Raw genomic sequence first — 15,794 nt, 5'->3', positions numbered from 1 at the left:
ATTATTTTCTAGGCCCAACACTTTCAATGTATGATTTTGTGTCTGCATTCCTTAGCCGGCACTAGCTTCTCACTTTTATCAAACACAAACTACTGATCTTCTTTTTCAAGTTCCTCTGTGGACTCTCCACATTCCACACCACCTCTCTTTCATTATAGATGGATAAGCCCTCATCTCTTCTTTGCCCATTTATTAAAATTTAGGACAGCCTTTACATTTTATTGGTCATGTCTAAAACTTCTAAAAAGCCTCTGCAAAAGGGTTTTTGTATCCAAGGATAATGTAGTACACACACTTGCTACTCTACTACAGATACCTGTACTTAGAAAAGGTTCTGTCAGCTGGGGATAATCTAAATGCTGCTGCAAAGGATTTTCATTTGAAAATGAACAAAAATACAATTGAAGAGTGAAATGTGAAGAGTACACAATCTGAATTGCATTCAGATTTAATACAAGAGATGAAGACTAGTGTTACTGAGGCAAAAAGGGAGCAGAGACAGAAACCACAACATGAATAAGAAGCACAGTGAATAAACACCAACCACAGCGGGCTGAACATGAGTATGGGACAAGCACTTCCTCAACTGCTGTGCTGAAGTACAGCCATCAGCTACCCCTTGTCCAGACAGTCCTGGACAAAACAGTTGAAGAGCTTGAAGTTATTTGTTAAAGTTTGAGAAAGTAATCTCCTTACTTTCGGAGAAACATTATCAGCCAAAGATCTTTCATGCTTATTGCATTTTTAGAGCAGAAGGAACAGTTTTTTCACAAGCAAGCTATATTATTTGAAATACTTTCTTCAAACATTTAACCTCAAAGCCACATCCTGTCTCAATATGTCCTGCAACAAACTGTTCATATTGCCTCCATGGACACAGCTAGTACACAGGAACCCTCATCCTCAGGAACATGAAAGACTAGTTGAGTGAGATTCTGGCTGGAATACCTAAGCTGTTGAATGATTTCAACTTCTGTTGCTGAGTCAAAGCTTTCTTTCCCTTATTCTCACAGAAAGCTCTGTTGTGGTCAGCAGGTGGCTGTATCACTACGCAAGAGTACAATTTTTGTTGACAAATGGGCACTCAAGCTATCATATGAGGGAAATATGACAGTACTTAATATATTAGTTATAACCATAGTCTAAAAATAATACAACTGTATATTACAATGGTGCAGTGTAGAAAAATTAGTTATTCAATGAAAGGGGAAGTGAGAATTTACTTCCTTCTCCTAAAATTAAAAACAAAAAGCTACCAAAGGAAGCACAAGGCTATTGTCAAGTTCCTCTTCTAAACAATATTGATTCTATTAAATCCAAATGGAGCTCACACTCAACTTGTATTCTATACAAAAACTGTATAGCCAACTTCATCTGGAAAACACAGTTGGTTTATGAGTTCTGTCTCAGTCAATCTTTCATTGTCTTATGCTCTTGTGAATCAAGTGAGATGTTTCTTGAGTAAAAGCAATACAATTGACCACAGCTGGATTGTAATTTCTTTGCACAGTGGAAGGAGAGTCTCAGCTTGACTCTTGCTTTACCCATAGATACTTGATTTCAGACCAGCACCAACTATAGACCATGGAAATCTGTAGAAGAAAAGAAGATAGAAAACTCAAGGTATACAAAATCTTAATAGTAATGTTCAGAGCTCAGCTGTACATTACCTGAACAGGGCAAATACTACCCTTCAGATAATCCATAATTTTGTGTAGGCAAATTTTTATTAACAATATGGAAATAAACAATTTCCCAGGCTATCTTATTTATCAGCAGCCATGTAAAGCACTGAGCATGAGCTGAGACCACTGCTGCAGTGTGCTAAACTTTAGCAAGCAGCTTTTCTCTCGGATTCACCATACAAGATTGTGTTAGGGTGGAAACTAAAGAATATTGATTTGGTTAAAGATTGTCCTGTGTATCACACAAAACTATCATAATGTTCTGAGTTGGCCAAGACAGGTCAAAGCTGTCATGGTATGACAAAGCTCCTAGCCTCATATTTTTGCATTACATGTGCTTTTTCTGTAGACTCAACTTGCACTCCCATGACACCACTCGGTCTGTATCACTGGGACATACCAGAAAGGATTGACTGTGTAGCCAAATTCCAGCTGTGAAATCCGTATGCATGAGCTAATTTCGTATGCACCTCCCTTGGAGGTGGGGCTAGAAGATGAAACTCTTTATAAATAGTTTCCCACAGCTGCTTCCATCTTTAGCACAAGAACTGAAAGCAAGTTCTGCTTTCTACTTTTCCCCCTTAAGAGCAGTAAGGGCCACACACCTAACATGTATTTTGCAGGAGCTATCAGGAACTTCTCTAGTAAAGCATAGTTCTGGTGACTGTTTCTGAAGGTTTCCACCAGTTCCTTGCAGACAGTGTTTATACTGATGGGAAACAAGTGATCATGCAAAAACTCTATTTTGCAGTTCTTCACATCAGAAAAAAACAATGCAGGTAGTTTACAGTGCTGCTTTCCTCATGCTACCCCTCACCCTGTATGCATATTACATCTGGACAAATGGTGCACACTACACACATGTGCTAAGTGACAGACACATTACAGCAGAAAACTTTGCAGCCTAATACTGACATCCAGCTACAGAAAATCAAATGCATGCGCAAATAGATGTAACCTGGAATTTGCACTTGAAAACTACCTGCTGAGAGGGAAAGAAGAAAAAACGTATACTCAGATTTTGGAGATTCTTTCTAACAAGCAAAAAAATGCTGACAATTATCTCCTTAAAGCTTTGTGTAATTACTGTGAAATTAATGGATGGCTGGGAAGGGGGTGTGGGGGAGAAGGGGGCTGTGGGAAAAGTGTATTTTGAACCCTGAACAACAGTAAAAAAATCTCAAAATAAAATTATGAAGTTGTTTGCATCTACTATTGTGTTGTCAAAATAAGACTATTAAGTGTTCCAAAGGCTTTCTCCGGACCTCCAGGCAATGGGTGAAGTTTTAATATTCATGTGAATGTAATGAAACAGTCAACATGTAGCAAGGAGAAAGCTTAAACTTTATTTTAAAAAGGAGAAAGTTTAAACTGGTACAACCAGAGGACCAATTCCTGTGCTTGCTCTCACACAAGGTAGTACAGGTTGACCTTTGGGTGTAAGAAATTTCAAATGAACATTCTACCTGTATGAGCCATGCTTACAACTTTTTAACAATCAGGAAAGAAAAGTGCATAGGGAAATAAATCCCAGAGGGAAGAAGTGAATAAGGAAAGGGTCGAACAGCTTGAAATAAGTAAAATACATCATTAATTTCTTTCTCTTAATAGTCAGGTAATCTCTCTTCTTTTGTCTTCAAATACCTTTTATATTCACTACAGTAAGAAGCTTCAAAACCTTACTCATATCATGCTTAGTTTGTCACACGTGTGAAATCTAACACATGCATTAATAAAATCAAATGCTCATTTTAAAATGATATTTCTTATTAAGCTAATGTTTGCACACATTGCTCTGAGCAATATCTAAAAGCCTATTTTTTAAAGCTAAAGAAATTATGTTAATAATAAATGCTGACATTTTCAAATGAAGACCCTCAGGTTAAAATTTTCTAGTTAATCACAAGTATTATTCTGAACAAGTTAGATGAAATTTCAATATGCCACGTCATGACATTTACAGGTTTCCTTTTAAGGGTGCAGACAATTTCATTTTATCATAAGATTAATAAAGCTAATAAATGAGATGTCTTAGTTGGGCTTTTCCTACCTCAGCTGCAATTTAGTTTAGATGCTCAGGTCTCGCAGTGAAGAAGGGGGCTGACCTTAAACCATAGATATTTACAAAGAACAGAAAGGGATATATATATATATGTGTGTACCTGCTATGTGCAAACAGTTAGAAGAAATATGGATATACACAGTGATATTTATATGAGAGAGCTGGAAAACTTAGACTCTGTTCTAAAACTCATTGAGCCCAGTGAAAAAGTCTTCCTCAGGCATCTCAGAGGCATTACTCAAGATCTTAAAGAAATTTAACAGTGTAAAGCCTGGATATCTAAGTTGTTGCCTGAACATATTCTACATGCAGAAATGGAAGCCATGGACTAACTCAACGCCCTACTGTATACAGAGGGGGAAAAAAAAGTTGAAATCCATCTTAAAACTATGGTGGTGAATAGAATTCTAGTAACTAAGATTTGATCACAGACTTTTCAGAAGTACTTCTAATTTCCTGCAGTTAAAAGCATGAATTTGCCAGCTTCACTGCTAACATTTTCAGATTAAAGCATCTTCTTCAGCTTTTCATGCAGGTTGATATTTTTGTTTGTTTTGCTTTTGGTTTTCCACTATAAGAGTCAATGCTTTCCTCTTAAAAGTTATGAGGAAATAATTCTATTCTTAGTTTTGAGTTGCTGAAAGGTGCCTTCAAAAGGATGGAAGAAAAGATGGATCATAGTGCTCTTTAGCACACTGAGTTTTAGCTTCTTAATTTGCTATAATTTTAAAGAATTTTATATGATGTGGCTGTTAACCAGCTTCTGTACTCAATTAACTTCAATTTGATTTATTGTGATTTTTAAAAAACTGCTTTTGGTAATTCCTTCAATATAAGATCTCAAACGAGAGCTTTCCATCTTTCTTATAGGAAGTTTTAGGGTTTACAGGTCTTCTGCAGTATTGCACAATCACAAATGAATTTTAAATAAACACCACCCTTAAATAGAATTAATACTTACAGGAAGAACATAAAACCTATCCTTACTACTTTCTTATACACTTACTTTTTGCTTTTGGCCCTATCATATAAGAAGAAGCCAAGCATTTTTCCAGAATGCCCTGACATTACAGTCTGATGTGCTGATGTGATTCGCTTCCCACTAATTGCAATCTCTTTAAGCTTTCTAGCAAAACAGTGTCTTGGTGAAAGAATTTATCTCGTATGACCCCAGAGGATCACTCCATCACTGTAACAAAGACTTTCAGTATCTGGTACTACTTGAAAAGAGGATACTCCAGCCTTTAGATGTCACTTGCCTTAAACTCATATTTTTAATCCTATTTTGTAGCTTGTATCTATGCCTTTGTCCTCTATGATCAAAACTTTCATTCTTCCACCTGAAAGTAATTTTGCTGGAATAACCACAAAACAAACAAGTGTTTCAACTGCTTTCTATGTGTTTTTCTATGACAAAAGTTCTAATTTATACACTGCTTTATTATCCTCTTTTTCACTCTTGGCCAGGGGACAATGGCTTGGCAATATTTTACATATCTGCACCCTCTTCATTGATAACACTGAAAACTATGAGCTGATCCTGCCTTACTCTGGGCAAGTAAGATCTTAGCACAGTGTCTCATTTACCCTGTTGAGAAAATTAAGGTCAGTCTCTACAAAGTCAGGTCATTATTGTGTAAAATGACACTGTGTGTCATCACAGTGTAAAAAGTGATCTCAATTAAATTTAAGGGAACATATTTATGGTAAAACATTACTTTTTTCCCCAATGAATTGCTGGTTTCCTGACACTAGAAATATATCTATTTGTTCCCTTTAAAAAACTGATGTTCTGCTTTAATTCTAAATTATCTGCTGCTTTATAGAAACTTGCATTATTAGGATATGCAATCCAAAAGGACTGGGGAGGTTAATAAAGCTCTCTCCGTTCTTCCTCAGCGGAGGCTGTATGATGACAGCATATCTACCCAGTGATCTGCTCACCCACGATAAGGAAAAGAACGATTTCTAACTGCATGTGTTAGATCTGAGTCATGCAACTGCTGAGAAACACCCAATTGTAACCTGGGTGGGGTGCACGTCTCCTCTTCCCATTAGAAAATTAAAAGCTTTTGTAGAGAAGCAGGCAGAATATAGGGCTGGAGTTAAGGGAATTATTCTGTTGCACGTTCATTTTATCTGACAGAAAACAAATTAGGAAGCTTTACTTATTTCCACCTCCTCTTCCCACAAACTTTGTTTCTCTCTAATGTTAGAACACACGCCATTAATAAAGTCTGTGTCTGCTGTAGCATTTCCCTCACCACATTTCTTCCTTATGAATACATGATGGCCTCCACCCATCCCACTGGAGCACAATCCTCATGCTCCTGAATGCAAACCAAAAACTTCACAGATAGCACTCAAGATTTTCTGGAATTTCTGTTATTTTCTCTTTGCTTCCTAGAGATGTGCTGTTCTTATCTCCACCGTTCCTCTTAAAGACAATGCCTGTTATAGCCAGGGGAGCTATAGGAGAGCTGAAAAATACTGCCATTCAGCTTTCTCAGCCTTTTCCAGGATACTTGCAGAGGAAAGGGACAAATCTAGAGACAGAGAAAACAAAGGTTCATTTGTACAAGCAGAATAGATGTTTTTTACATTATTCTAACAAATACCTTGGTTGTGGTATTTAACAACAGCAAAATAAGTGTGAAACCACTAGTATATTCAGGGTGTGACCATGTTACTGGTAGGTCACACATAGAAAAGAGAATTGACTTTCTGACAACAAAATACACCGTCAAATATTACTCCTTTAATACATGCAGAGTGTTCAGTCCTAAGTGCTGATTCAAAAATTTTTTGGGGGATAATTTTTTTTTAAATTGCCAATCAACCTTTTGAAATTACATCTTTCCTTGGCACCATAATAATACCAAAAATCAAAAGGAGCAACTGCAAATAAAGTCAGCAAAGAGAATATGCAGTATCCATGGGATCTCAGACTCCCAAGATGCTCAACTAGTAGCTGTTTAATAACTATATGCATGATTTTAGAAATGCTGCTTGCCAAATTTAGATGTTTTTTCATGTGCCTGGCCAAAGATGAAGGTCTGACCTCACCAAAGACTCTGGTAAATTTTAGCCAGCTTGTCAGTGAAATAATTTGGATTTTTTTAAATAACATGAGCAGAACAATGCAGTATTCCCTAAATGCATTCTTAAATATGGCTGAGCTGTCTCAGCTGGAATTTTTCAAAGCAATTACCCCTTAAAGCATTGAAACATATTTGCTGTGCAAAACATGCTGGTAATTTAAAATGCTACCATCCTTCTGCTATAATTATTTTATCTCCAGCAGTGTTGGAGGAACAAAACGTGGGATTTCTTTGCTGCTGAGGAGCAAAATCTGGAATTTTAATACAAATTGCCTATAAACACAAGATTAAACTGAACTACCGGATGACTTCTCTAAACTGAAGAAACAGAAGATGGTGACATCTTCCCCTTTTTTCACTACACTTACTGTCAGTGCATTAGATACGTAAGAAAAAAAATCTGCTAAAAGCATCGTTTTGGCAAAGTTATAGACACTGAAAGTAGGATTTTAAATCAAAAGAGAGGTCTATTTGGACATGGCCTCCAGCATTCAAAATCTCTCTTTAACTTGGTGACATCAACCCTTCCAAGACCACACTGGAAGGGTTGGACTTTCTGACACTTGCTTTTTTAACTTCAGATGGAAACTTCTCGATTTTCTTCTTCCCCATCTTTTACGGAATTTAACGTGTCATAAAATAATTTCTACTCCGCGAATAACACCTAAGTACCCTTCAAACAGGGTCTTCCAAAGGCGCGAAACGCCATAAAAACGCCATGGCAGCAGCTCGCCGCCTTGCGCGTTATAGATGTAGAGTCACTGAAGAGCGCGGGGAGACAAACACGATTGTGGGTGAAAACCACAGACCGCCTAGCCGCGCTGTCCAGCCGAGAGCGGCCGCAGGAGGGGCCGAGGGGCTGGGCTGGGCTGGGCTGGGTTTCTCCCCGGGATTTGTCCCGCGGTTTTCCCCCGGGCTTTACTGCGGGCACGGCGCGGCTGCGCCTCTGTCCGGGCCGGGGCGGAGGGCGGAGGCGGCGCTGCGAGCGGCGAGGTTCCCCACTTCCCCGCTGGCCCCGCCGAGCCGGGCCGGTCCCGCAGAGCTTCCCTGCAGCCTCCGGAGCCGCCGCCCGGCCGCCAAGGTAAAGCAGGCAGGGAGGGATCAGCCGGACCGGGAGCCGGCGGGGCGGGGTGCCCTGGTCACGGTGAGCAGCCCGGCCGGGAAGAGCCGAACAGGGCCGGGAGGTGCGGCAGAGCCCGCTCCGGGCACAGGGGACACGGCCCCGCTCGCTGTCCCTCGGCACAGGGACCGTCCGCCGGCACACGTGGCCGCCGCGGGCTGAGGCGGGACCCTGGGATTTCGGGCTGCGGTCCCGGTGCGGGTTGTTCTCGGCAGGGTTAAGCTGGGTCAGACCTTCCCTGTGCCCGGTGCCCGGGGGAAGCGAGTAGGAGGTTGGTTATTTGCGAGGCGGGGTTGTCAAAGCTTGCCTGCAGCCTCACGAGGCCGGTGGATCCCGAGGGACGCACAAGGCCCTGTGTCGGGGGTAGCGTTGGGAAAGTGAAGGCGGGCGGGAGAAAACTGCGGACCGAGCGGCCAGAAAATACACCATGTGAACGTGCTAATCTATCCGTTTTAAACCAAGCACGTAAGCAGGTGGTGGTTGTGGCCAAATAGCCAGGACAGACTTCAGAAACACAGTTTACACCTCTCTGCTGGTAGTGTCTTTGGCCACGTGGTTTAGGGAGAAACTGACACCGAGAATGTCCATCCCGCATGATACCCTCAGCTGAATACCACGGGAAGTAAGTGAAATGCAGTCTCCACAAGTTTGCAGCGTTTTTCCAATCCCTTGTGCAACCAAACGAGAAGAAATAAATGTGGCCATTCATTGTCACACTGGGAAGAGGTATCCGGTAGAGTCTTTTAGCGAACATGTGATCCAACCTGTCCTAACTGGCATGAAGTATTTGCTGCAGGAATACAGCCTACAAACAAAATATGCAGGGTTACATCAAACTAGCAGGTTAACTTTTTGAAGTCACTTTCTGCCCCAGATTGCTCTGATTCTGTGATTAATATGGCTCCAGTTTGTCTCTCCCTCTCAGAACTTCAGTTCGTAGAATTTTGGCAATAATTTTTCCTCTTTGGTTCAAGTTCCTCTTTATGAATAACATGACATGCGTGTTTTGTCATCTCTTCCAAACCTGCATCCAAAAAATACTCATTTCACATATGACTCTGTTGATTTTACTGTTAATCAATTATCCTGCTGCTGCACAGCACTGATGTAAATGTAGTCAGGGCTTAATTTAGTCCATCTGTGTCATTAGAGACAAATAGGTGATCCCCAGTGTTCCACAGAGCTATATTAGTGACCTGCTCCACCTGTGCAGCCTCCTAATCATTTGTCTTCACTAAGTTTACAGTATTTCTTTTTTTCTGGCAACTTTGCAAAGAAAGTTCAGCAACTTTTTGCTGAACCTCTTCGGTTCTGTTTTCCCCGTGAGCTTTCTAAGGAGACTATTACATCTCATCATAGTTAATGCTTTGTGCAAGCATTGTTTAAAAATGGAGATAATTTGGTTTGAAATATGGCATACAAATGTATTTGGGAGGTTGAATCAATGGAGCATTACAGATAACTGAGTGGTCCTTGTTTTATTCTCAGAAAGTTCTGATCCATGTGGGAACATACATAACTGGAAAAACATACTGTCTCTGAAAGGGACATTTACTCATTCCCTATGTCTTCTCTTTCTTTTTTAAAATGCCTCCTGTGGGTACTACAGACTGTTGTGGTGTTTGGAGGCAAAATGACTGATGGTTCAAAGTAATTATTGAGTAAATTGTGTTTTAATTGTTCATGTTGGAATTTTGATTATCAGTCTGTAGTATCTTCAAGCAGGGTGTGATGCTTTTGAAGTGCTGGTTTATTTTATCAAGTGTCTTTATTACAGCAAAGTTTGATTTTTTTTTTTTTTTACTGATCAAAAGTCACTATACTTGGGCAGTGTCTAGTAGATCACATACTGTAACTCGTGCTGGTGTGACCTTGATCTTTTTTGTAGTTCATAAAGAGATTAACACATTTGGTAGGGTAATAATTTGCACAAAAGAGGCAACAGTATGAGCAGATGGGTCTGCTGGATGTTTGAACAATTTAACTCAGTACTGAGCCCCAAGATTTCTTACAGGTAAAAGAATTTACCCAACTCACTAAGATTTTGGTTTTGCTGTGTTTCACCTTTCCTGCAGAAGAAATGTCTTAGAGCAACAAGAGGAAGAAGAGGCAGAAAGCTTTCCTTCTGTTGCTCTGCCCTAAGTGGTGAAGGGAGAACTAGGACTTGGGCAACCTGCGGATGGAGGGATCAGCTACTACATCTCTTTGGCCCTGCAAAATATCTGAGAAAACCACCAGTCTGCAGTACTGCTGCAGATGGGAGAAAGGGTTGCCTTGTTCAAGAGAGGACCTATATTTCTTGCAGATTCATGAATATCTGACCATTGATAAGATGATCTGGGAACATGAATTTTCCTGAAAGCATGCTTCTGTGTCAGACATTGCTTTACAGGAATGTAGCTGAATTAGATTTTTCAGTATATCATTAAAATGTCAAGGCCCTTATCCTTTCCTGCTCTCTTTTATCAGTTGGAAAATCTACATGTTTTTATTTCTCACAGCCTATTTTTTCAATCTTTAGTTGCAATGTATCTTGACTGTTTTGTTGTAGGTCAGTCTGACCTGTTGTGATCATGACTTCACTTGGTCAGGTGCTGATCGGGGTTAAACTGAAAATAAGACTTCTTATTTGCCTGCAGCAATATGGAAGCTTTAGTTTATTTCCTTTGGAAGGTCTCTAGTGACAATGGTAACTTGCATCCATGCAGACCTTCCAAAGCATTCCTTGGGCTTTAGAGGCAAGACTCTCCTCATCTAGTTGTAGATATGAGCATTTGAGTCACCTGAGGTTTTGAGTCACCCTTGCAGTCTCTAATGCATAGACATGGATACTGCTAAAACTTGGTTTGGCATCCCAGTTTTAGACAGCAGCCATGAATCATGCTCTATAAAATTGCCTTCCTTTCCCTTCGTTGTCTAAAAAGAGCTTGGGACAACCAGGTCAGATGCAGATGTCATAGAAATGCCACCACATGTCTTTTCATTATTAGGAGTTATCCATGGCTCTTGGAAAAGCAGGCATTTTGGGCAGCTTTCCTTATTGTCCAGCCTGTTGATCCATGGCTATCCTGGATATTAACAGTGGAGCTGCCAGGGTAGAAGATGTATGCTGTTCTGTGAAAAAAAGAAACTGGGTGCCATGTTCTCAAGTTTCTGTAGGAGACTTTTGAGTATCTACATCAGCATGTATGAGCTCATGTTCCTCACCACCCCTCAATTTCAATTTATAGTGTTGCTTCTGGGTTTTGAATGAAAAGGAAACACAGGTTACTTTGATCTGACTTAAAATTTTACTGTGGGAATTCACAAACTAGTTTGGTAATGATGGTTCAAAAAGTTTAAGCCTGCCATTAGTTTCAAAGACTTTCTTCCAGTAAAGTGACCTTTTAGATCTGTGGCTGGTTAATTGTTTTTTTGGTGGGGTTTTTTTGGGTTTTTTTTGTTTTTTGGTTTTTTTTTTTTTTTCTGCCAGGAGCTACTCCAGCCTGCACACAGCACTGTTTCTTCTTGTTGAACATTGATTAAGTACACTATGAGTTTAGGCTCGAATAAATGAGGGCTACAGTCATTAGAAGTATTAAGACTATTTTGGGAAGTGGATGCATCATGAATCCTAGAAGAACAATGTTCAGTGTATATACAAAACAAATTTTTCTCTGCTGCTCTGTTTAGAAATGCAAACAGAGACCTATCTGATAGAAGTTTTGCACTGGATGCATCTCTCAGTCTGTTTCCATTTTTACTTTCACTCTGTATTTGCTTGTAATCTAGAGCAGCGGATGTGAAAGTGTGGCATGTGAGATTAATATTAAAGGATAAAACTCTCTGTCTCTGCTATCAGTGATGAGCAGCCCCTGCATGGTTGATGTCACTACCAACGGAAAGTCCTCAGTTGTCCTCAGTCACTCCAACTGATAAAACAAATATTTTAGTGAAAATATTGTCACTGTACCTACACCTGTCAGGAGGAGTGGGGATGAAAGGGGAGGAAGTCTGCTTCTAGCAGCATTGAGACTCCATCAAGCATAGAGAGAATAGCCAGGAGCCAAAATCAATCATACAGGCACTCACTGGATGCTTTTGCTGATAAAAATTGCAAATTACCTTTGGAGTCCCCAGTTTTAGGCAAAATGATGTGTCTGTCTCAAAGGTGACTCTCCAGGAGAGTTAGGAAACTCAACAGAATGGTCAATTAACCTGTTAGCATCAAGTCCTTGTTGACAGCAATGAAAAAGTGCTCCTTGGTGGACTTAGTTCATCTATTTTGGTACTCTCACTGCATCTTCAGGTAACCCAGACTGCAGACACAAGATTACTTTTCTTCTGCCTCAGAGCAAGATTTTGATGCATTTTTGAAGATTTTTCTAGTATTTTCTAACTGTACTGGAAGGCCCCATTTTCTTGCTTGCTATAGAGATTTCACTGAAGCACAGAAATAAGAAAGATTATCACTGCAAAAATATTTTTGAAAGGTGATGTGGTTTTTCTATCTGATTGCAAATTAAAAAAACAAGTTCAATAACAGTCAAGTATACATTATTGTTCTCTGTACTTTTTGATGAAATAGTGTATTTGAAATACCTGCTGTATGTGTGGCTTAGAGGGCATAAGTTTCTGAGATAGCCTTGAGCAAGCAAGAATACATGCCAAAAGCATGAACACAGATAACATTCCCAAACACTTGTGGTCACAGCTTAGTGTTGTACTTTGGTGACCATATCCTCGTGACTGAGGGGAAGGTGACTGACCTATTGTTTGAGAGAACAAATACAAATGAGCCAGTGGTTTTGGATGCCAGTTTTAGGAAGGGATTCAACATAAACTTAACTGCAGTTCTGTTGCATGGGGGCCATGTTCTTGCATGAAATTCAGCAAAGCCTTTCATGTCTGTCATTACATTGGTCTGTTTTGTCTCCCCTGTGTCACAATGGAGTTGTGGAGTGACCAGATCAGTTGTTCCATCCCTCCTTCACTTTTAAGGAAAATAAGAGACGGAGGCCGTGACATTTCCTTCTCATGGAAAACCTTAGAGAAATGGAAGAATGGAAATGTCACAAGGTTCTTCTCCTTTTGGTGCATTTTCTTTTCATAACTGTTTCTTTGTGGGCTCTCTGGGTTGTGACAAAGCAACCACTGCCATACCAATAGAACATCCCATCTGTGGTGACTCTAAGGCTTCCACTTCCTTACAGATCTTCATCTGAAAGCCATTACTTAAAGCTGCTTGGAATCACTGCATTATATAGACTGAAAGAAGCAACTTTGCTAGGTGAAAAGTTAACAGTGGGCCTTGAAATTGTACCTGACACTGCAGTCAATAGTAAAACTGAAAAAGATTTATAAAAAATCTTAATTTAATTTTTCTACTACTCACTGTGTTACTAAGCATAGTACTTTGGTGAAATATCTGTATATTCATATTAAAGCACTACTTGCTTTATTTGATTTTAATACGTTATCTGTGTATGAAACAAACAGATTCAACAAAATTTTTACAGATTCATTTTCACCCTTTTGCTTCACTCTTGCCTGTTAGAGCATTTTATGTTAGGGTCTTTTCCTTTTTCAGTGTTCTTTCCCATGCTGTCTGTGACCTTCCTTAAGCATTTCTGGCAGTAATAAGAGCATGAGATTCTAAGAGAGAAGATGGTGATTTAGATCTTTTGCCATTGACTAGGTCATAGGAATAAGTTATTTGTATAGGGAGACAGTTGTGTCCTGGACCCTTATAGCATATCTTGTGCTTACCCAATGCCTCACTGTGGGAGGGAGTTGGAAAAGATGAGCTGTTGACTATCCAAAGTAGCAGTTCCTGCACTCGGATTTGGTACTTTAACTTTTCTTTCCTTTTTTCCTCTTCCTAAGGTTGTGCTATCATTTTCACTGTTTCACACTTCACATCTCTTGATTCTATGGGGAATTGATGAGTGGAAGGATTTTTCCTCATTTTACACCCCTGTATGCCTTTCTTTCTCATCTGTGGGCTTCCTTGTCTACTGTTTTCTGCTTCTTAGACGAACTATTAATGCAGGATCAGCTTTCTTCATGGATTGTGAAGCTAAACGTTAAAATTGCATTATTGTATTTTGCTGTCAATTGTTTAAAGTACAAGATAGGCTTTTGTTGTCATGTAAGTTCTGTACAGCAGTGTTGGGTAACAGGAAAAAAAACAGGAAGGAAAACATTGCACCAGCATCAACAAGCTAAGATTATGGGAAGGAATGTGGAAACTCTTAAGTTTCTGCTACTCAGAGTTTACTCTTTCGCATTCTGCTCGTGGCAGGGAATGGGAGGAACCCAGAACTGAGGTTCATGTTTTCTGGTAGCTTGTATGTCTGCAGTTGTTTATACATGAGTAGAGCTGAAGTAGACATATTATCAACACAACATGGATGAGCCTGGATAAGCTGGTGGTTCATGAGCTCAGGGAACACACTTCCATACAGCTTTCTGTCTTTTCCAGGAGAAGATGTGTTGGGGGAATGGAAATATTATTCTCTGTGCCAGTAATCTGGCACAGGACAGGGAATTGTTTCTCCTACCAGTCTGTGTGAAGGCATAGGGCTGGAAATATGTAATCTCCTACCATTTCATTCTGCACAGTTTGTGCTGACTGTATGGCTTATGAGGAGAAAGTCCCAAAACTGGACCATTCTACAGTAATAAATTCTGTGACAAAAGAAAAAGAAGACAACTGAAACTGTAGATGTATTTCCATAATGTTCTTAGAGCCACAGGCCAGACTGAAGCACGTGGACTGATGTGAGGATACTGCATAAAAGTGAACAGAAGTGGCACTGGTTTGAGTTCGATAGAAACAATCCCCTTTGGGAGCCAACAGGAAGGTACAAAGTGAAGTTCTGGTACATAGAAATTGCTCCCCAGCTTTCTCCTCCCTGCGTCTATGCTTTACACTGGGTTGGTTTTTTCCTCCACCTTTCATAAGGTGCTTTTAACTCACAGTTCCCCAGGTGCTTGAATACATTTGGGATTCATTTTCTGAAGCCCAGGATCCAGGCTGTGTCTGTGCCTGAGAGATACTGTGGAGAGGATCTTAGTGAGTGAGGAGTCTCACATGCAGCCTGCATACCATATCCCTCCACAAGCTTTTACCATAGCCATAGGTTAAATGTTCTTCTGTCCTCTCTCTGAATGAGAGCCCTTTGCAACCCCCCTCCTCTGGCCTTGAGTGACTTCTTCCTGACATTCTGTGAGTAAGCTTTTAAGCAGTCCCTTACTCCTTTCAGCTGAACTTCAACAAGCCTCAGTAACTGTTCAGTGATCTTGCCATCGTGCCTCACCCTAAGAACAGGACCCACAGCTGCTTCCCCCAAACACCACTCTCAGCAAGGTTGCTAAGGAAAATACTGTATATTTGGAGCAGTGCATGGGGCAGAGGGGAAGGCTGGGAGCACAGAGATTATGGATGCTGAGACAGCTCAAGTGTAAAATACAGCTGCTCTCATCAATAAAGTGAAACAGTGTAGTTTTCAGGTCTGTGAAATCTGTGACTTTGGACTAACAAAGACTTTTCCAAAATCAGTCCTCACTGCAGGTTTGTACCTGTAAAACATGTGACTTAACTGCGTATTTCCAAAATGGTTGAAAAAAAAGGGAACAAGCTTTCAAGAGGTTTAATTGTATGAATGGCATAGTTACAATTTATGTGAAACACAAGGACAATCTGTGAGTTTGGGGTGCTCTTATCTAAAGATGTTTGTGTTTACATCTGGGTAGGTGTTTCTGGAGTTAGTAGAATATGAGCTCTAGTACCCTGTGATGACATTAGAATGGGATCCTCACTTGATTGTATTTATCTGCCGTTT

General features: G+C 40.2%; 1 protein-coding gene across 1 annotated transcript in view; it reads left to right on the top strand.

Annotated features, from left to right (window-relative positions):
* Positions 1-7,809: 7,809 nt before the first annotated feature.
* Positions 7,810-15,794, top strand: part of APBB1IP (amyloid beta precursor protein binding family B member 1 interacting protein) — a 61,521-nt gene continuing 53,536 nt past the window's right edge. The window contains exon 1 of the mRNA XM_085050482.1: positions 7,810-7,929. The gene's annotated coding sequence lies outside the window, so the exon portion shown is untranslated. The remainder of the gene's footprint in view (positions 7,930-15,794) is intronic.

This window comes from Lichenostomus cassidix, chromosome 2 (genome assembly GCF_008360975.1).
Source record: "Lichenostomus cassidix isolate B80296 chromosome 2, HeHo_3.0, whole genome shotgun sequence".
In the NCBI taxonomy this organism is placed as follows: domain Eukaryota; kingdom Metazoa; phylum Chordata; class Aves; order Passeriformes; family Meliphagidae; genus Lichenostomus; species Lichenostomus cassidix.
The sequence above is the reverse complement of the archived record's forward strand: the minus strand, read 5'-3'. Positions and strand labels throughout refer to the sequence as shown.